The 20,795-nt window shown below is 46.9% G+C and overlaps 1 protein-coding gene and 2 non-coding genes across 3 annotated transcripts in view; all 3 read right to left on the reverse strand.

Moving 5' to 3' along the window:
- Positions 1-20,795, reverse strand: part of ARMH1 (armadillo like helical domain containing 1) — a 155,325-nt gene that overhangs the window by 87,129 nt on the left and 47,401 nt on the right. The gene's annotated exons all lie outside the window — the stretch shown is intronic.
- On the reverse strand, positions 14,975-15,089 carry LOC138648539 (U5 spliceosomal RNA). Its single transcript, XR_011315151.1, has one exon. It is a non-coding gene; the product is annotated as a U5 spliceosomal RNA (small nuclear RNA).
- Positions 16,647-16,761, reverse strand: LOC138648543 (U5 spliceosomal RNA). Its single transcript, XR_011315155.1, has one exon. It is a non-coding gene; the product is annotated as a U5 spliceosomal RNA (small nuclear RNA).

Genomic DNA, 20,795 nt, shown 5'->3' on the forward strand with positions numbered 1-20,795 from the left:
CTACTTATCTTGGGTTTCCCTCGATCCGCACTTTAGCATAATACTAAGGTAACTCCGATTATGTTCTATGATTGCTACAAAGTATATTGTAATCAATATGTGGATCTAGTCTATTTGTTTTGCTTTCTTTTTTAAATATTAACCCCTTCATGACCCAGCCTATTTTGACCTTAAAGACCTTGCCGTTTTTTGCAATTCTGACCAGTGTCCCTTTATGAGGTAATAACTCAGGAACGCTTCAACGGATCCTAGCGGTTCTGAGATTGTTTTTTTGTGACATATTGGGCTTCATTTCAAAAACCTGACCTGCACATCCAAACATAGACTGAGTGTGAACAGGTGCTGAACCTAGAGTCGCCAACTCGTATATAGTTAAATAAATAGGGCAGCACACTGCAGCGCCAAAACATGCAAACTTGAAAAAACGAAATTTGAACTGCATTACTGCACTAGAAATATGAAAAATGAGAGCTTTTAGCGCACAAAAATGGCCAATTTTATGTGTACCTCGTAGCCACGTTAAGGCATCTCTCTTATACGAGGTCCTACGTTTTTACATGTACCCATTCAGATGGAGACGTTTATTCTCAGTGAGGTAGGTCAAACGTAGGACCTCGTATAAGAGAGATGCCTTAACGTGGCTACGAGGTACACATAAAATTGGCCATTTTTGTGCGCTAAAAGCTCTCATTTTTCATATTTCTAGTGCAGTAATGCAGTTCAAATTTCGTTTTTTCAAGTTTACATGTTTTGGCGCTGCAGTGTGCTGCCCTATTTATTTAACTATATACGAGTTGGCGACTCTGGGTTCAGCACCTGTTCACACTCAGTCTATGTTTGGATGTGCAGGTCAGGTTTTTGAAATGTATTCTCTAGCCTTCTGATCGTGCACTCCCCGCCTCCTAGCTTCAGGTGTTTTAATTATAGTAGGTCCAATACCCCTCCACATAGAGAGAGAATTTGAGTCCAAGAAGAGGTTTTTGCATGTACCCATTCAGATGGAGACGTTTATTCTCAGTGAGGTAGGTCAAGCGTAGGACCTCGTATAAGAGAGATGCCTTAACGTGGCTACGAGGTACACATAAATATGGCCATTTTTGTGCGCTAAAAGCTCTCATTTTTCATATTTCTAGTGCAGTAATGCAGTTCAAATTTCGTTTTTTCAAGTTTGCATGTTTTGGCGCTGCAGTGTGCTGCCCTATTTATTTAACTATATTGGGCTTCATGTTAGTGGTAAATTTAGGGCAATAAATTCTGTGTTTATTTGTGATAAAAACGGAAATTTGGCGAAAATTTTGAAAATTTCGCAATTTTCACATTTTGAATTTTTATTCTGTTAAACCAGAGAGTTATGTGACACAAAATAGTTAATAAATAACATTTCCCACACGTTTACTTTACATCAGCACAATTTTGGAAACAAAATTTTTTTTTGCTAGGAAGTAATAAGGGTTAAAATTTGACCAGCGATTTGTCATTTTTACAACGAAATTTACAAAACCATTTTTTTTAGGGACCACCTCACATTTGAAGTCAGTTTGAGGGGTCTATATGGCTGAAAATACCCAAAAGTGACACCATTCTAAAAACTGCACCCCTCAAGGTGCACAAAACCACATTCAAGAAGTTTATTAATCCTTCAGGTGCTTCACAGCAGCAGAAGCAACATGGAAGGAAAAAATGAACATTTAACTTTTTAGTCACAAAAATTATCTTTTAGCAACAATTTTTTTATTTTCCCAATGGTAAAAGGAGAAACTGAACCACGAAAGTTGTTGTCCAATTTGTCCTGAGTACGCTGATACCTCATATGTGGGGGTAAACCACTGTTTGGGCGCACGGCAGGGCTTGGAAGGGAAGGAGCGCCATTTGACTTTTTGAATCAAAAATTGGCTCCACTCTTTAGCGGACACCATGTCACGTTTGGAGAGCCCCCGTGTGCCTAAAAATTGGAGCTCCCCCACAAGTGACCCCATTTTGGAAACTAGACGCCCCAAGGAACTTATCTAGATGCATAGTGAGCACTTTGAACCCCCAGGTGCTTCACAAATTGATCCGTAAAAATGAAAAAGTACTTTTTTTTCACAAAAAAATTCTTTTAGCCTCAATTTTTTCATTTTCACATGGGCAGTAGGATAAAATGGATCCTAAAATGTGTTGGGCAATTTCTCCTGAGTACACCAATACCTCATATGTGGGGGTAAACCACTGTTTGGGCACATGGTAAGGCTCGGAAGGGAAGGAGCGCCATTTGACTTTTTGAATGAAAAATTATTTCCATCGTTAGCGGACACCATGTCGCGTTTGGAGAGCTCCTGTGTGCCTAAACATTGGAGCTCCCCCACAAGTGACCCCATTTTGGAAACTAGACCCCCCAAGGAACTTATTTAGATGCCTAGTGAGCACTTTAAACCCTCAGGTGCTTCACAAATTGATCTGTAAAAATGAAAAAGTACTTTTTTTTCACAAAAAAATTCTTTTCGCCTCAATTTTTTCATTTTCACATGGGCAGTAGGATAAAATGGATCATAAAATTTGTTGGGCAATTTCTCCCGAGTACGCCGATACCTCATATGTGGGGGTAAACCACTGTTTGGGCACACGGCAGGGCTCGGAAGGGAAGGCGCGCCATTTGACTTTTTGAATGGAAAATTAGCTCCAATTGTTAGCGGACACCATGTCGCGTTTGGAGAGCTCCTGTGCGCCTATGCATTGGAGCTCCCCCACAAGTGACCCCATTTTGGAAACTAGACCCCCCAAGGAACTTATCTAGATGCATATTGAGCACTTTAAACCCCCAGGTGCTTCACAGAAGTTTATAACGCAGAGCCATGAAAATAAAAAATAATTTTTCTTTCCTCAAAAATTATTTTTTAGCCTGGAATTTCCTATTTTGCCAAGGATAATAGGAGAAATTGGACCCCAAATATTGTTGTCCAGTTTGTCCTGAGTACGCTGATACCCCATATGTGGGGGTAAACCACTGTTTGGGCGCACGGCAGGGCTCGGAAGGGGTGGCACGCCATTTGGCTTTTTAAATGGAAAATTAGCTCCAATCATTAGCGGACACCATGTCATGTTTGGAGAGCCCCTGTGTGCCTAAACATTGGAGATCCCCCAGAAATGACCCCATTTTGGAAACTAGACCCCCAAAGGAACTAATCTAGATGTGTGGTGAGGACTTTGAACCCCCAAGTGCTTCACAGAAGTTTATAACGCAGAGCCATGAAAATAAAATAAAAAAATTATTTTCTCAAAAATGATCTTTTAGCCTGCAATTTTTTATTTTACAAAGGGTAACAGGAGAAATTTGACCCCAAAAGTTGTTGTCCAGTTTCTCCTGAGTACGCTGATACCCCATATGTGGGGGTAAACCACTGTTTGGGCACATGCCGGGGCTCGGAAGTGAAGTAGTGACATTTTGAAATGCAGACTTTGATGGAATGCTCTGTGGGCGTCACGTTGCGTTTGCAGAGCCCCTGATGTGGCTTAACAGTAGAAACCCCCCACAAGTGACCCCATTTTGGAAACTAGACCCCGAAAGGAACTTATCTAGATGTGTGGTGAGCACTTTGAACCCCCAAGTGCTTCATAGAAGTTTATAATGCAGAGCCGTGAAAATAATAAATACGTTTTCTTTCCTCAAAAATAATTATTTAGCCCAGAATTTTTTAATTTTCCCAAGGGTAACAGGAGAAATTTGACCCCAATATTTGTTGTCCAGTTTCTCCTGAGTACGGTGATACCCCATATGTGGGGGTAAACTACTGTTTGGGCACATGCCGGGGCTCGGAATTGAAGTAGTGACGTTTTGAAATGCAGACTTTGATGGAATGCTCTGCGGGCGTCACGTTGCGTTTGCAGAGCCCCTGATGTGCCTAAACAGTAGAAACCCCCCACAAGTGACCCCATTTTGGAAACTAGACCCCGAAAGGAACTTATCTAGATGTGTGGTGAGCACTTTGAACCCCCAAGTGCTTCATAGAAGTTTATAATGCAGAGCCGTGAAAATAATAAATACGTTTTCTTTCCTCAAAAATAATTATTTAGCCCAGAATTTTTTATTTTCCCAAGGGTTACAGGAGAAATTGGACCCCAAAAGTTGTTGTCCAGTTTCTCCTGAGTACGCTGATACCCCATGTGTGGGGGTAAACCACTGTTTGGGCACACGTCGGGGCTCAGAAGGGAAGTAGTGACTTTTGAAATGCAGACTTTGATGGTATGGTATGCGGGCGTCACATTGCGTTTGCAGAGCCCCTGGTGTGCCTAAACAGTAGAAACCCCCCACAAGTGACCCCATTTTAGAAACTAGACCCCCCAAGGAACTTATCTAGATATGTGGTGAGCACTTTGAACCCCCAAGTGCTTCACAGACGTTTACAACGCAGAGCCGTGAAAATAAAAAATCATTTTTCTTTCCTCAAAAATGATGTTTTAGCAAGCATTTCTTTATTTTCACAAGGGTAACAGGAGAAATTGGACCCCAGTAATTGTTGCGCAGTTTGTCCTGAGTATGCTGGTACCCCATATGTGGGGGTAAACCACTGTTTGGGCGCACGGGGCTCGGAAGTGAGGGAGCACCATTTGACTTTTTGAATTCAAGATTGGCTGGAATTAATGGTGGCGCCATGTTGCGTTTGGAGACCCCCTGATGTGCCTAAACAGTGGTAACCCCTCAATTCTAACTCCAACACTAACCCCAACACACCCCTAACCCTAATCCCAACTGTAGCCATAATCCTAATCACAACCCTAACCCCAACACACCCCTAACCACAACCCTAACCCCAACACACCCCTAACCCTAATCCCAACAGTAGCCGTAACCCTAATCACAACCCTAACCCCAACACACCCGTAACCCCAACACACCCCTAACCCTAACCACAACCCTAATTCCAACCCAACCCTAGCCCTAAGGCTATGTGCCAACGTTGCGGATTCGTATGAGATTTTTCAGCACCATTTTTGAAAAATCCGCGGGTAAAAGGCACTGCGTTTTACCTGCGGATTTACCGCGGATTTCCAGTGTTTTTTGTCCGGATTTCACCTGCGGATTCCTATTGAGGAACAGGTGTAAAACGCTGCGGAATCCGCACAAAGAATTGACATGCTGCGGAAAATACAACGCAGCGTTCCCGCGCGGTATTTTCCGCACCATGGGCACAGCGGATTTGGCTTTCCATATGTTTACATGGTACTGTAAACCTGATGGAACTCTGCTGCGGATCCGCAGCGGCCAATCCGCACCGTGTGCACATAGCCTAATTCTAAAGGTATGTGCACACGCTGCGGAAAACGCTGCGGATCCGCAGCAGTTTCCCATGAGTTTACAGTTCAATGTAAACCTATGGGAAACAAAAATCGCTGTACACATGCTGCAGAAAAACTGCACGGAAACGCAGCGGTTTACATTCCGCAGCATGTCACTTCTTTCTGCGGATTCCGCAGCGGTTTTACAACTGCTCAAATAGAAAATCGCTGTTGTAAAACCGTATTGAAATGCGCAGAAAAAACATGGTAAATCCGCCATAAATCCGCAGCGGTTTAGCACTGCGGATTTATCAAATCCGCAGCGTAAAAATCCGCAGAGGAACAGAATACGTGTGCACATACCGAAACCCTAACCCTAGCCCTAACCCTACCCCTAACCCTTACCCCAACCTTAGTGGAAAAAAAAAAAAATATTTTTTTTATTGTCCCTACCTATGGGGGTGACAAAGGGGGGGGGGGGGGTCATTTACTTTTTTTTTTTATTTTGATCACTGAGATATAATCTATCTCAGTGATCAAAATTCACTCTGGAACGAATCTGCCGGCCGGCAGATTCGGCGGGCGCACTGCACATGCGCCCGCCATTTTGGAAGATGGCGGCGCCCAGGAAAGAAGACGGACGGTCCCCGGGAGGCCAGGTAAGTATAAGGGGGGGGAGATCAGGGCACGGGGGGGGGGCGTCGGAGCACGGGGGGGAGTGGACCGGAACACGGGGGGGTGGATTGGAGCACGGAGTGGGGGATCGCTGTGCGGGCGGGTGGATCGGAGCACGGGGGGGGGGAATCGCTGTGCGGGGGGGGGATCGCTGTGCGGGGGGGGGGGGGATCGGAGTGCGGGGGGGTTTGATTGGAGCACGGGGGTGTGATTGGAGCAAGGGGGGAGCGGGCAGGAGGACGGGGGAGCGGAGCACAGGACCGAGGGGAGCAGACCACAGATCGGGGGGCTGGGGGGGCGATCGGAGGAGTGGAGTGGGTGCACATTAGTGTGTCCAGCCATGGCCGATGATATTGCAGCATCGGCCATGGCTGGATTGTAATATTTCACCATTTTTTTAGGTGAAATATTACAAATCGCTCTGATTGGCAGTTTCACTTTCAACAGCCAATCAGAGCGATCGTAGCCACGAGGGGGTGAAGCCACCCCCCCTGGGCTAAACTACCACTCCCCCTGTCCCTGCAGATCGGGTGAAATGGGAGTTAACCCTTTCACCCGATCTGCAGGGACGCGATCTTTCCATGACGCATATGCTGCGTCATGGGTCGGAATGGCACCGACTTTCATGACGCAGCGTATGCGTCAAAGGTCGGGAAGGGGTTAATCCACATGTACAGTATATATTTTCTGTATTGTTATTTATATTTATTTCTGTTTTGTCTTTTAGCGACTTTATGAGTAAGACTCGGGAGGGTCGAAACGTCATATAATTTGCGGTCGCTTTCTACATATTCTGTTTTGCTCCCATTTGAGGTTTTGTGAATAAAAATTTAATTCTGCATATATAAGTGGCAGAGTGTGCGGTGTATTCCAAACCCCCACCCCACACCACCGCACCCCACTATACTATGTTCAATGGTCCGGATGATGGCGGAAGGATTAGGCTAGGGTCACATTGCATTAGGGCAGTCCGTTTAGCGCATAGCGCTATGGACTGCGCTAACGCAATGTCCCAAAAGGGATCGTGTTCGCCGATCCCGCTAGCGCAGATCCCCGATCTGCGCTAGCGAGGAACGGACCGCGAACGCTGCAAGCAGCGTTTGCGGTCCGTCACTCAAATGACGGCACATCGCTAGCGCACGCCCAATGTGGGCATGTGCTAGCGATGCGTTCGCCATTACAATCAATGGTGGCGTTAACGGACGACGTTACACCGCATTATGCCGCGGTGTAACGTAGTCCGTTAAACGGGTTCACATAACGAAATGTGAACCTAGCCTTAGACACCTTTTCCTCCCCCACTTCCCACAATGTGTGTTGCCCTTCAATAAAGCTTCAGCCTGTGACATCCCCCCCCCCCCCATAATGTGCCCCCCATTGCGGCTGATGCAATTTGTTGTCAGACCAAGCTGGGATGTCCGGTGTGAACATGTAGATTGGGTTGGGGTGCGGGGCAGCGTATGGGCTCACCTGTGCAGTGCACCCCCATGAATGGGCAGGAAGGTGGCTCAGTGACCAAAGCTATGCAAAACAGGGGTCCCAGATCCACACCCCATCTAACACATCAACTGTAGGGCATTTGTATCTCTCCCCCTTGCTTGTGTAGGTTTTCTCCGAAAAAACATAGTGATCGAAGTCTAGACGAGACCCTACGAGGCTTAAGACTTAGGCCGGCATCACACTTGCGAGTTTTACAGACGTAAGAGTGCAGAAACTACGTCTGTAAAACTCGCAAAACATACGGCACAATTATTCTCTATGCCCCTGTTCCTATCTGCCGTATTTTACTGATCAGTATTATACGGCTTTCTACGGCCGTAGAAAATCGCAGCATGCTGCGTTTGTCACCGCACTGCGCAAATAAAACGTCAATGAAAGTCTATGGAAGCCCCAAAAATACGGATCACACACGGACCAGCAGTGTGACTTGCGAGAAATACGCAGCGGTGTTCTATAGAAAAGCCGGCAATTCAGTGCGGTGTACAGTAAAATCACACTGACAGCTTACAGTAGAATAGGTAGAATAAATGTGTACACATAGAATAGGTATATATATATATATATATGTCAGTGAGACACATATATGTATATATATTATTACTTCATACAGCGCTAGATAGCTTTAAAGCCGGTAATTCAATTGCCGGCTTTTGCTATCTCCTTCCTAAACCCGACATGATATGAGACATGGTTACATACAGTAAACCATCTCATATCCCCATTTTTTTGCATATTCCACACTACTAATGTCAGTAGTGTGTTGTGAATTCTGTGGCCAAGCTCCCTCCTGTGGTCGTGAGTGGTACTGCGGCTGGTTCTGTCTATAAGCTTCCTTTGGTGGATGAGAGTGGTACTGCGGCTTCTGAGTTTCCTTCCTCAGGTGATGAGGTTAAGTCGTTAGGTGCTGCTCTATTTAACTCCACCTGGTGCTTTGTTCCTGGCCTCCAGTCAATGTTCTAGTATTGGTCTTGCTTCCTCCTGGATCGTTCCTGTGGCCTCTCTATCCTGCATAAGCTAAGTTCTGCTTGTGTTATTTTTGTTTGCTATATTTTCTGTCCAGCTTGCTATATTGGTTTTTCTTGCTTGCTGGAAGCTCTGAGACGCAGAGGGAGCACCTCCGTATTGTTAGTCGGTGCGGAGGGTCTTTTTGCCCCTCTGCGTGGTTGTTTGTAGGTTTTTGTGTTGACCGCAAAGCTATCTTTCCTATCCTCGGTCTATTCAGTAAGTCGGGCCTCACTTTGCTAAATCTATTTCATCTCTGTGTTTGTATTTCATCTTTACTCACAGTCATTATATGTGGGGGGCTGCCTTTTCCTTTGGGGTATTTCTCTGAGGCAAGGTAGGCTTATTTTTCTATCTTCAGGGCTAGTTAGTTTCTCAGGCTGTGCCGAGTTGCATAGGGAGCGTTAGGCGCAATCCACGGCTACCTCTAGTGTGGTGTGTTAGGATTAGGGATTGCGGTCAGCAGAGTTTCCACGTCTCAGAGCTCGTCCTATGTTTTTGGTAAATGTCAGGTCACCTTGTGTGCTCTGAACTTCAAGGTCCATTGTGGTTCTGAATTACCTGTTCATAACAGTACTGGAGGCCCAAAGTACTAATGCTTCTCAATAGAGGGAAAAGAGAAGTTCTGAGACCATTTTTTTTTCTTTGCACTGTGTTCTGTCTTTCTTTTCCCCTTTACATCAGGGTGGTTCAGAACACAGGTGTGGACATGGACATTCAGGGTCTGTCCTCTTTGATGGATAATCTCACTATAAGAGTACAGAACATTCAAGATTTAGTGGTTCGGAATCCTATGTTAGAACCTAAAATTCCTATTCCTGAGTTATTTTCTGGAGATAGAGCTAAGTTTTTGAATTTTAAAAATAATTGTAAACTGTTTCTGGCTTTGAAACCCCGCTCCTCTGGTGACCCAGTTCAACAAGTTAAAATCATTATTTCTTTATTACGTGGCGACCCTCAAGACTGGGCATTTTCCCTTGCGCCAGGAGATCCTGCATTATGTAATATTGATGCGTTTTTTTCTGGCGCTTGGATTGCTGTACGACAAACCTAATTCAGTGGATCAGGCAGAGAAAAATTTGCTGGCTCTGTGTCAGGGTCAGGATGAGATAGAGATTTATTGTCAGAAGTTTAGAAAGTGGTCCGTGCTCACTCAATGGAATGAATGTGCGCTCGCAGCTATTTTCAGAAAGGGTCTCTCTGAAGCCCTTAAGGATGTCATGGTGGGATTTCATATGCCTGCTGGTCTGAATGAGTCTATGTCTTTGGCCATTCAGATCGGTCGACGTTTGCGCGAGCGTAAATCTGTGCACCATTTGGCGGTATTATCTGAGCATAAACCTGAGCCTATGCAGTGCGATAGGACTTTGACCAGAGCTGAACGGCAAGAACACAGACGTCAGAATGGGCTGTGTTTCTACTGTGGTGATTCCACTCATGCTATCTCCGATTGTCCTAAGCGCACTAATCGGTTCGCTAGGTCTGCCACCTTTGGTACGGTTCAGTCGAAATTTCTTTTGTCCGTTACTTTGATCTGCTCTTTGTCTTCCTATTCTGTCATGGCATTTGTGGATTCAGGCGCTGCTCTGAATTTGATGGACTTGGAGTTTGCCAGGCGCTGTGGGTTTTTCTTGGAGCCCTTGCAGTGTCCTATTCCATTGAGAGGAATTGATGCTACGCCTTTGGCCAAGAATAAGCCTCAGTATTGGACCCAGCTGACCATGTGCATGGCTCCTGCGCACCAGGAGGATATTCGCTTTCTGGTGTTGCATAATCTGCATGATGTGGTCGTGTTGGGGTTGCCGTGGCTACAAGTCCATAACCCAGTATTAGATTGGAAATCAATGTCTGTGTCCAGCTGGGGTTGTCAGGGGGTACATGGTGATGTTCCATTTCTGTCTATCTCATCATCCACCCCTTCTGAGGTCCCAGAGTTCTTGTCTGATTACCGGGATGTATTCGATGAGCCCAAGTCCAGTGCCCTACCTCCGCATAGGGATTGCGATTGTGCTATCGATTTGATTCCTGGTAGTAAGTTTCCTAAGGGTCGACTGTTTAATTTATCTGTACCTGAGCACGCCGCTATGCGGAGTTACGTGAAGGAGTCTTTGGAGAAGGGTCATATTCGCCCGTCATCGTCGCCATTGGGAGCGGGTTTCTTTTTTGTGGCCAAGAAGGATGGTTCGCTGAGACCTTGTATTGATTACCGCCTTCTAAATAAAATTACGGTCAAATTTCAGTACCCCTTGCCGCTGCTGTCTGATTTGTTTGCTCGGATTAAGGGGGCTAGTTGGTTCACCAAGATAGATCTTCGTGGTGCATATAATCTTGTGCGTATTAAACGGGGCGATGAATGGAAAACAGCATTTAATACGCCCAAAGGCCATTTTGAGTACCTGGTTATGCCATTCGGGCTTTCCAATGCTCCATCAGTATTTCAGTCTTTTATGCATGACATCTTCCGAGAGTACCTGGATAAATTCCTGATTGTATACTTGGATGATATTTTGGTCTTCTCGGATGATTGGGAGTCTCATGTGAAGCAGGTCAGAATGGTGTTCCAGGTCCTGCGTGCTAATTCTTTGTTTGTGAAGGGGTCAAAGTGTCTCTTTGGTGTTCAGAAGATTTCATTTTTGGGGTTCATTTTTTCTCCTTCTACTATCGAGATGGACCCTGTTAAAGTTCAGGCCATTTATGATTGGACTCAGCCAACATCTCTGAAGAGTCTGCAGAAGTTCCTGGGCTTTGCTAATTTTTATCGTCGCTTCATCGCTAATTTTTCTAGCATTGCTAAACCGTTGACTGATTTAACCAAGAAGGGTGCTGATGTGGTCAATTGGTCTTCTGCTGCTGTGGAAGCTTTTCAGGAGTTGAAGCGTCGTTTTTCTTCTGCCCCTGTGTTGTGCCAACCAGATGTTTCGCTTCCGTTCCAGGTCGAGGTTGATGCTTCCGAAATTGGAGCAGGGGCTGTTTTGTCGCAGAGAAGTTCTGATTGCTCGGTGATGAAACCGTGCGCCTTCTTTTCCAGGAAATTTTCGCCTGCTGAGCGAAATTATGATGTTGGCAATCGAGAGTTGCTAGCCATGAAGTGGGCATTCGAGGAGTGGCGTCATTGGCTTGAAGGAGCTAAGCATCGCGTGGTGGTCTTGACTGATCACAAAAACTTGACTTATCTCGAGTCTGCCAAACGGTTGAATCCTAGACAGGCTCGTTGGTCGCTGTTTTTCTCCCGTTTTGACTTTGTGGTTTCGTACCTTCCGGGCTCTAAAAATGTGAAGGCGGATGCCCTGTCTAGGAGTTTTGTGCCCGATTCTCCGGGTTTGTCTGAGCCGGCGGGTATTCTCAAAGAGGGGGTAATTTTGTCTGCCATCTCCCCTGATTTGCGGCGGGTACTGCAAAAATTTCAGGCTAATAGACCTGACCGTTGCCCAGCGGAGAAACTGTTTGTCCCTGATAGGTGGACGAATAAAGTTATCTCTGAGGTTCATTGTTCGGTGTTGGCTGGTCATCCTGGAATCTTTGGTACCAGAGATTTGGTGGCTAGATCCTTTTGGTGGCCATCTCTGTCGCGGGATGTGCGTTCTTTTGTGCAGTCCTGTGGGATTTGTGCTCGGGCTAAGCCCTGCTGTTCTCGTGCCAGTGGGTTGCTTTTGCCCTTGCCGGTCCCGAAGAGACCTTGGACACATATCTCTATGGATTTTATTTCGGATCTCCCCGTCTCTCAAAGAATGTCGGTCATTTGGGTGGTTTGTGATCGCTTCTCTAAGATGGTCCATTTGGTGCCCTTGTCTAAATTGCCTTCCTCCTCTGATTTGGTGCCATTGTTTTTTCAGCATGTGGTTCGTTTACATGGCATTCCAGAGAACATCGTTTCTGACAGAGGTTCCCAGTTTCTTTCGAGTTTTTGGGGATCCTTTTGTGCTAGGATGGGCATTGATTTGTCTTTTTCCTCGGCTTTGCATCCTCAGACAAATGGCCAGACTGAACGAACCAATCAGACCTTGGAAACATATCTGAGATGTTTTGTTTCTGCTGATCAGGATGATTGGGTGTCCTTTTTGCCTTTGGCTGAGTTCGCCCTTAATAATCGGGCCAGCTCGGCTACTTTGGTTTCGCCGTTTTTCTGCAATTCTGGGTTCCACCCTCGTTTCTCTTCAGGGCAGGTTGAGTCTTCGGACTGTCCTGGTGTGGATACTGTGGTGGATAGGTTGCAGCAGATTTGGACTCATGTAGTGGACAATTTGACTTTGTCCCAGGAGAAGGCTCAACGTTTCGCTAACCGCAGGCGCTGTGTGGGTCCCCGACTTCGTGTTGGGGATTTGGTTTGGTTGTCATCTCGTTATATTCCTATGAAGGTTTCCTCTCTTAAATTTAAGCCTCGTTTCATTGGTCCATATAGGATTTCTGAGGTTCTTAATCCTGTGTCTTTTCGTTTGACTCTTCCGGCTTCTTTTTCCATCCATAACGTGTTCCATAGGTCATTGTTGCGGAGATACGTGGCACCTGTGGTTCCATCTATTGATCCTCCTGCTCCGGTTTTGGTTGAAGGGGAATTGGAGTATATTGTGGAGAAGATTTTGGATTCTCGTGTTTCGAGACGGAAACTCCAGTATCTGGTTAAGTGGAAAGGTTATGGTCAGGAAGATAATTCCTGGGTCTTTGCCTCTGATGTCCATGCTGCCGATCTGGTTCGTGCCTTTCATGTGGCTCATCCTGGTCGGCCTGGGGGCTCTGGTAAGGGTTCGGTGACCAATCCTCAAGGGGGGGGGAACTGTTGTGAATTCTGTGGCCAAGCTCCCTCCTGTGGTCGTGAGTGGTACTGCGGCTGGTTCTGTCTATAAGCTTCCTTTGGTGGATGAGAGTGGTACTGCGGCTTCTGAGTTTCCTTCCTCAGGTGATGAGGTTAAGTCGTTAGGTGCTGCTCTATTTAACTCCACCTGGTGCTTTGATCCTGGCCTCCAGTCAATGTTCTAGTATTGGTCTTGCTTCCTCCTGGATCGTTCCTGTGGCCTCTCTATCCTGCATAAGCTAAGTTCTGCTTGTGTTATTTTTGTTTGCTATATTTTCTGTCCAGCTTGCTACATTGGTTTTTCTTGCTTGCTGAAAGCTCTGAGACGCAGAGGGAGCACCTCCGTACCGTTAGTCGGTGCGGAGGGTCTTTTTGCCCCTCTGCGTGGTTGTTTGTAGGTTTTTGTGTTGACCGCAAAGCTATCTTTCCTATCCTCGGTCTATTCAGTAAGTCGGGCCTCACTTTGCTAAATCTATTTCATCTCTGTGTTTGTATTTCATCTTTACTCACAGTCATTATATGTGGGGGGCTGCCTTTTCCTTTGGGGAATTTCTCTGAGGCAATGTAGGCTTATTTTTCTATCTTCAGGGCTAGTTAGTTTCTCAGGCTGTGCCGAGTTGCATAGGGAGCGTTAGGCGCAATCCACGGCTACCTCTAGTGTGGTGTGTTAGGATTAGGGATTGCGGTCAGCAGAGTTTCCACGTCTCAGAGCTCGTCCTATGTTTTTGGTAAATGTCAGGTCACCTTGTGTGCTCTGAACTTCAAGGTCCATTGTGGTTCTGAATTACCTGTTCATAACAGTAGTGTGTATATGCAAAATTTGGCCGTTCTATCTACTAAATTAAAGGGTTAAATGTCGGAAAAAATTGGCGTGGGCTCCCGCACAATTTTCTCCGCCAGAGTAGTAAAGCCAGTGACTGAGGGCAGATATTAATAGCCTGGAGAGGGTCCACGGTTCTTGCCCCCTCCTGGCTAAAAACATCTGTCCCCAGTCACCCCAGAAAAGGCACATCTGGAAGATGCGCCTATTCTGGCACTTGGCCACTCTCTTCCCATTCCCGTGTAGCGGTGGGATATGGGGTAATGAAGGGTTAATGCCACCTTGCGGCTGGAAATGGCGGACACAACGCACCAAAAAACGTTACAAGCAACGTTTTTTGGTGCTGATGGTCCGCCACAACACGACGCAACTGTTGCACGCAATGCGTCGCTAATACAAGCCTATGGAGCAAACAACTTTGCAGGATGCGTTTTTTTCTGCAAAATGACGCATTGCGACGTGCGTGGTACGTGGTGCGTGGTACGACGCTAGTGTGAAAGTAGCAGAATGTGAATGTGGTGATGTAGCAGTGTGCTCTGCCACAGTAGTTGTAGAGTTTCCGCTATAAATTTGTGCAATTTTTTTATTTTCGATACACAACAGTCGCTCCATGGAAGATCTCCGTACATCGCAGTCCCTCTAGGATCTGTGCGACCCTGATCGTGTACAATGACAGATCTGATCTGCAGAGGGCAATTCTCAGCCATAACTCAGAAACACGGCGACCACAACTTCTCCTGTCATCAAGGCTCCAAATGGTCGAAGGGTCAACAAACCCAGAGGGGCCGAGGGGCCTGTGACCTCCCGCTCTGCTGGATGTGACCACTCTGGAGGACTGGATGGTCACACAGTGCGGAGATCATGGAAGAACCAAAGCCCCCAATAATCACTGACATCAGATGACGCCTCAATAACCTGTTATTCACCAGAGCAGGAGCCCAGCGAGCGCCGGGCATCAAAAAATTACATGAAACTCATAATTGTTCCTCTCCACGGAAATCTTTAGTAAAAGGCGAAAGATTTATTCGATCTGAAGAGAAACCAGAGTATAGAGAGGAGAGCGGCCGGCGTCACCCGGGGCCTGCGCTGCGCTCATCCCCCCCGCGGAGAGGACGGCCCCGGGATGGACTGTGGGGTCACGTTCTCCGGCCCCCGGACACAATGTATCTGATCTGTTACTGAACTTTACTACAAAAACTAACGAAAATAAAACGGAAAACAAGAAAGAAATGTTACAATTCTGAGGACGGGTCAGGTGCATCCTGGGGGATATGCAAATCACAGCAGGAGGCGGGGCGTCCCACTTGTCCTCATTGTCCAGAGCTCGGATTCCTTCTTCTCCCCCCAGAGCAGCGATTAGGCTACTTTCACACATCAGGTTTTTTCTTTCAGGCACAATCCGGATCCGTTTTCTTCTCACACCGGATCCGTTTTTTCCCCATAGAGTTGTATTAGCGCCGGATTGTGCCTGAAGGACGCGTTTCATCCGTTTTTTGCCGGACACAAAAAAGTTCACTGCAACGTTTTTTGTGTCCGGCGAAAAAGCCTGAAGGGACGTTTCCGGCAATAAACGCATGGAACTGATGTGTGAATGAACGTTTCCAGCTACCTAATCCATTTTTTTACACATCGAACATGCCCAGAAGCTTTGTTTTTGATTCTGGCATGAGAAAAATCTCTCTCGTCAAAAATCCATGCGCAGTAAACAGAGCCGGATCCAGCTAAAAAACGGATCCGGTGCATCAGTTTTTCACAATTTACGTCGGATCCGTTTTTTGGCAAATTTGCTGGATTTAGCCCGAAACCAAAAACCTGATGTGTGAAAGCAGCAAAGCCAGACATTGCCGAAAAAGAGATCAAGACACGTGACTGACGGATCCGCAGGGATCCAGCTCTACGGCGTCTGCAATGTGATCACGGCCTTCAATCTATTACTGGGTTTTAAAAAAAGGCAAGAAATATATACTGGGAGCGATGTATACTGGGAGCGATGTATACTGGGGCCGATGTATACTGGGAGCGATGTATACTGGGAGCGATGTATACTGGGAGCGATGTATACTGGGAGCGATGTATACTGGGAGCGATGTATACTGGGAGCGATGTATACTGGGAGCGATGTATACTGGGAGCGATATATACTGGGAGCGATATATACTGGGAGCGATGTATACTGGGAGCGATGTATACTGGGAGCGATATATACTGGGAGCGATGTATACTGGGGCTGATATATACTGGGAGCGATGTATACTGGGAGCGATGTATACTGGGAGCGATATATACTGGGAGCGATGTATACTGGGAGCGATATATACTGGGAGCGATATATACTGGGAGCGATGTATACTGGGAGCGATATATACTGGGAGCGATATATACTGGGAGCGATGTATACCACAACTTCTCCTGTCATCAAGGCTTCAAATGGTCGAAGGGTCAACAAACCCAGAGGGGCCGAGGGGCCTGTGACCTCCCGCTCTGCTGGATGTGACCACTCTGGAGGACTGGATGGTCACACAGTGCGGAGATCATGGAAGAACCAAAGCCCCCAATAATCACTGACATCAGATGACGCCTTATTAACCTTTTATTCACCAGAGCAGGAGCCCAGCGAGCGCCGGGCATCAAAAAATTACTTGAAACTCGTAATTGTTCCTCTCCACGGAAATCTTTAGTAAAAGGCGAAAGATTTATTCGATCTGAAGAGAAACCAGAGTATAGAGAGGAGAGCGGCCGGCGTCACCCGGGGCCTGCGCTGCCCTCATCCCCCCCGCGGAGAGGACGGCCCCGGGATGGACTGTGGGGTCACGTTCTCCGGCCCCCGGACACAATGTATCTGATCTGTTACTGAACTTTACTACAAAAACTAACGGAAAACAAGAAAGAAATGTTACAATTCTGAGGAGGGGCCAGGTGCATCCTGGGGGATATGCAAATCACAGCAGGAGGCGGGGCGTCACGTGTCCTCATTGTCCGGAGCGCGGATTCCTTCTTCTCCCCCCAGAGCAGCGGTATTAGGCTACGTTCACATTAGCGTTGTGCGCCGCTGCGTCGGCGACGCGACGCACAATGCACGCAAAAACGCGCCAAAACGCACGCAAAAACGCTGCGTTTCGCGACGCATGCGTCGTTTTTTGCCGAAATTTGGACGCAAGAAAAATGCAACTTGTTGCGTTTTCTTGGTCCGACGCTTGCGGCAAAAAAGACGCATGCGTCGCACAACGCAACAAACAAAAACGCATGCGTCCCCCATGTTAAATATAGGGGCGCATGACGCATGCGTTTCCGCTGCGTCGCCCGACGCAAACTAGCATAACGCTAATGTGAATGTTACCTTAGAGGGTCGCTGCAGTGACAGAAACCCCGGGATTGTGCGATGTTCTGACCTTTATGTGTGGGGGGCTCGGGGGGCTCGGGATCAGGTTTGCTCTGTAGAAATCCCAGCAGTGGATTCTCTATCACAAGGTGAACATTGTCCCGAAAGCAAAACGGAAAGAATGATAAAGTCAGACATCAAGACACGTGACTGACGGATCCGCAGGGATCCAGCTCTACGGCGTCTGCAATGTGATCACAGTCTTCACTCTATTACTGGGTCTTCAATTAAAAAAAGGCAAGAAATATATACTGGGAGCGATATATACTGGGTCCGATATATACTGGGAGCGATGTATACTGGGAGCGATGTATACTGGGAGCGACATATACTGGGAGCGACGTATACTGGGAGCGACGTATACTGGGAGCGATATATACTGGGAGCGATGTATACTGGGAGCGATGTATACTGGGAGCGATGTATACTGGGAGCGACATATACTGGGAGCGACGTATACTGGGAGCGACGTATACTGGGAGCGATATATACTGGGAGCGATGTATACTGGGAGCGATGTATACTGGGAGCGATGTATACTGGGAGCGATGTATACTGGGAGCGATATATACTGGGAGCGATGTATACTGGGAGCGATGTATACTGGGAGCGATATATACTGGGAGCGATGTATACTGGGAGGGATATATACTGGGAGCGATGTATACTGGGAGCGATATATACTGGGGCCGATATATACTGGGAGCGATGTATACTGGGAGCGATGTATACTGGGAGCGATGTATACTGGGAGCGATGTATACTGGGAGCGATGTATACTGGGAGCGATGTATACTGGGAGCGATGTATACTGGGAGCGATATATACTGGGAGCGATGTATACTGGGAGGGATATATACTGGGAGCGATATATACTGGGAGCGATGTATACTGGGAGCGATGTATACTGGGAGGGATATATACTGGGAGGGATGTATACTGGGAGCGATGTATACTGGGAGCGATGTATACTGGGAGCGATGTATACTGGGAGCGATGTATACTGGGAGCGATATATACTGGGAGCGATATATACTGGGAGCGATGTATACTGGGAGCGATGTATACTGGGAGCGATATATACTGGGAGCGATGTATACTGGGAGGGATATATACTGGGAGCGATGTATACTGGGAGCGATATATACTGAGGCCGATATATACTGGGAGTGATATATACTAGGAGCGATGTATACTAGAAGCGATGTATACTGGGAGCGATGTACACTGGGAGCGATGTATACTGGGAGCGATGTATACTGGGAGCGATGTATACTGGGAGCGATGTATACTGGGGCCGATATATACTGGGAGCGATGTATACTGGGGCCGAAATATACTGGGAGCGATGTATACTGGGGCCGATGTATACTGGGAGCGATGTATACTGGGGCCGATATATACTGGGAGCGATGTATACTGGGAGCGATGTATACTGGGAGCGATATATACTGGGAGCGATGTATACTGGGAGCGATGTATACTGGGGCCGATATATACTGGGAGCGATGTATACTGGGAGCGATGTATACTGGGAGCGATGTATACTAGAAGCGATGTATACTGGGGCCGATATATACTGGGAGCGATGTATACTGGGGCCGATATATACTGGGAGCGATGTATACTGGGAGCGATGTATACTAGAAGCGATGTATACTGGGGCCGATATATACTGGGAGCGATGTATACTGGGGCCGATATATACTGGGAGCGATATATACTGGGAGCGATGTATACTAGAAGCGATGTATACTGGGGCCGATATATACTGGGAGCGATGTATACTGGGGCCGATATATACTGGGAGCGATGTATACTGGGGCCGATATATACTGGGAGCGATGTATACTGTGGCCGATGTATACTGGGAGGGATATATACTGGGAGCGATATATACTGGGAGCGATGTATACTGGGAGTGATATATACTAGAAGCGATGTATACTGGGAGCGATGTATACTGGGAGCGATGTATACTGGGAGGGATATATACTGGGGCCGATATATACTGGGAGCGATGTATACTCGAAGCGATGTATACTGGGGCCGATATATACTGGGAGCGATGTATACTGGGGCCGATACATACTGGGAGCGATGTATACTGGGAGCGATGTATACTAGAAGCGATGTATACTGGGGCCGATATATACTGGGAGCGATGTATACTGGGGCCGATATATACTGGGAGCGATGTATACTGGGAGCGATGTATACTGGGAGCGATATATACTGGGAACCATCTATACTGGGAGCGATGTATAGTGGGAGCGATATATACTGGGAGGGATTTATACTGGGGCCGATGTATACTGGGAGCAATATATACTGGGAGCGATATATACTGGGAGGGATGTATACTGGGGCCGATGTATACTGGGGCCGATGTATACTGGGGCCGATGTATACTGGGAGCGATGTATACTGGGAGCGATATATACTGGGAGGGATTTATACTGGGGCCGATGTATACTGGGAGCAATATATACTGGGAGCGATATATACTGGGAGGGATGTATACTGGGGCCGATGTATACTGGGGCCGATGTATACTGGGAGCGATGTATACTGGGAGCGATATATACTGGGAGCGATGTATACTGGGAGCGATGTATACTGGGAGCGATGTATACTGGGAGCGATGTATACTGGGAGCGATGTATACTGGGAGGGATGTATACTGGGAGGGATGTATACTGGGGCCGATATATACTGGGAGCGATGTATACTGGGAGCGATGTATACTGGGAGCGATGTATACTAGAAGCGATGTATACTGGGGCCGATATATACTGGGAGCGATGTATACTGGGGCCGATATATACTGGGAGCGATGTATACTGGGAGCGATGTATACTAGAAGCGATGTATACTGGGGCCGATATATACTGGGAGCGATGTATACTGGGGCCGATATATACTGGGAGCGATATATACTGGGAGCGATGTATACTAGAAGCGATGTATACTGGGGCCGATATATACTGGGAGCGATGTATACTGGGGCCGATATATACTGGGAGCGATGTATACTGGGGCCGATATATACTGGAGCGATGTATACTGTGGCCGATGTATACTGGGAGGGATATATACTGGGAGCGATATATACTGGGAGCGATATATACTGGGAGCGATGTATACTGGGAGCGATGTATACTGGGAGTGATATATACTAGAAGCGATGTATACTGGGAGCGATGTATACTGGGAGCGATGTATACTGGGAGGGATATATACTGGGGCCGATATATACTGGGAGCGATGTATACTCGAAGCGATGTATACTGGGGCCGATATATACTGGGAGCGATGTATACTGGGGCCGATATATACTGGGAGCGATGTATACTGGGAGCGATGTATACTAGAAG

Source organism: Ranitomeya imitator, chromosome 8 (assembly GCF_032444005.1).
Source record: "Ranitomeya imitator isolate aRanImi1 chromosome 8, aRanImi1.pri, whole genome shotgun sequence".
Taxonomy (NCBI): domain Eukaryota; kingdom Metazoa; phylum Chordata; class Amphibia; order Anura; family Dendrobatidae; genus Ranitomeya; species Ranitomeya imitator.